This window comes from Peromyscus californicus, unplaced genomic scaffold, assembly GCF_007827085.1.
Source record: "Peromyscus californicus insignis strain IS unplaced genomic scaffold, ASM782708v3 Scaffold_45__1_contigs__length_330925, whole genome shotgun sequence".
Classification (NCBI taxonomy): Eukaryota; Metazoa; Chordata; class Mammalia; order Rodentia; family Cricetidae; genus Peromyscus; species Peromyscus californicus.
In genome coordinates this window covers 176,383-178,487 of record NW_026294557.1, presented here as the reverse complement: position 1 = coordinate 178,487, position 2,105 = coordinate 176,383, and the positions used below count along the sequence as shown (strand labels likewise).

Genomic DNA, 2,105 nt, shown 5'->3' with positions numbered 1-2,105 from the left:
GCAGGCTGGATCAGTGGAAGGCCACAGCTCCTTCCATGCAAGATCAATGAACATATCAATGCACTTCCATGCAAGTCTCAATGAACAGATCTTGTCCTTTGCTTAATGAATCTTGTGGATTAGTTTTCACTTCATCTACTTTTCTTACATTAAGATAATTGTGATGTATCATGACTTCATTTCTTGGTTTTTAAGGCTTTTTGTTTCATATATCCTATTTTTGAAAAAAGACTCATGCTTTTCTTGTGGATAATGTTGAGACTGTGCATAAGAAAGTGTCAATCATCTTGTCACAAAACCTAAAAACTGTTGTAGCTACATTACATTTTCCCTGTTTTTAAAATTATAATTAATGAGTTAATCAATATATCTGAGCTAATTTTGCTGGGTGGCTTTCCTTGAATTCATCTATATAGACCAGGCTGGTCTCACATTTGGGGTAATCCTGCTACATTCTGGGAGCTGGGATTAGAAGTGTGTGTCCAGTAATCTATCATTTATCTTCCAGTTATTTTCTCCCCTCATAAATGTCTAAATAAATGATTATGTATTCCAGCAAATGTGAAATATGCTAAATAATGTAGCTCTTACAAGTAGATAATCATTGGTGACCAGTCCTCAGTGGCTGGCTGGGCACTCCAGTTTTCAGTAGGGAACTGCTGGATGAGTACAGAGGGCACCTGCACACCCTCAGACCAGTCTGCCACCTCTGGCTGAGCAGCAGTGAACTCAGGAGCTGGTGTAGTTCATTCACCCTGGAATTCCTCCTTGGTCACAGCCTTCTCAGTAGCGGCCTGTTCCTCCTTCTAAATCTCCCCTGGGTTTCTGTAGAAGTAAAGATCAGGCATAACTTCCCATGGGTGCTCACGGGAGATAGTGCCACGCATGCGGAGTACTTCCTGAGCCAGCATTCACCACATCAGACCCACTGAGTGTGCTCCCTTATTGATGAATGGGAAGGCAATGTCCACATAGCGCAGAGGAGAGTCTGTGTTACACAGAGTAATGGTGGGCAGGTTGACATAAGACACCCCTGTGAGGGGCTGGTGGTCAGCTCTGGGATCAGTCACCACTAGAAGCTGCGGCTCCCTGAAGGCTGCTTGGATCTGGTTAGTGAAGGTCCCAGGGGTGAAGCGGCCAGCAATCAGAGTGGCTCCAGTGGCGGCAGCAAACTTCAGCACAGCTCACTGCCTGGTGTTCCTGGAGGAGATGACGCTGACATCAGCAGGGTTCTCAATGGCAACAATAGCATGGGCTGCAAGCAACAGCTTCTCCCAGGTCCTCTTCAGATTTATGGTGTAGATACCATCACTTTTCCTTTTGTAGATGTACTGCTTCATCTGAAAGACAAGGTTGGTGCCACATAAGTGGGTTCCTGCAGCAGGGAACTTGAGGACATCCTCCTCCTTCATCTGCAGGACATCAAGAGCTCTGGACTTGCCTTTAAGTTACGACGGGAATCAGGAACGACGTCGTATGGACCCGTCCCAGAGTAGCGCGGAAAAGTGGAAAATTGGCATTTTTGAGTTCAATTACTTAAATTCAGGATATGTTTTTAGTTCTATGGAATGTGGAGACATTATGTGTGTTTAAGTGATGTTTTCTTACTTTTCTATAAGAGAAACAATATACGAGGATGGTCCAGACAAATACAAATTAAGAATTAAAATTTTCCTGCAGTCCTGGATTATGTTCTTCTAGGCCCCTGAGAACAGGTTGTGCTCCTTGTAGGGAAACTCAGTGCCTTTCTCTGTCACAGTACTAGACCTGCTTAGCCAGTTTGACTATTAGGATCAGTTTGGTGTTTTCTGTGAATGTAGGGGCCCTGGCTTTAGAAGGAGGTGAACAAAAAATTAAGCCTTCCCAGAATCCAAGAGATCTCCTTGTCTCTAATTCAGCCAAGTGAAACTATGTATGAAATCCTGGTGCTTATTTATACATTATTGCATTTTTATGTTTATAGCCCACACCACATGTAGCCACTCCTGCCCCACATTTTTTCTTACAAGAATATAGTAGCTTTAATTTAAGGTTTCCTATGTTTGTACTTTGTCTACATGTATGTGTGGTTATCACTTGCATTTCTGGTGCCTATTGAAGCCAGG

The 2,105-nt window shown here is 43.4% G+C and overlaps 1 pseudogene; it reads right to left on the bottom strand.

Annotated features, from left to right (window-relative positions):
- Positions 1-615: 615 nt before the first annotated feature.
- LOC128123713 (40S ribosomal protein SA-like) lies at positions 616-1,405 on the bottom strand (annotated as a pseudogene).
- Between the last annotated feature and the right edge of the window lie 700 nt (positions 1,406-2,105).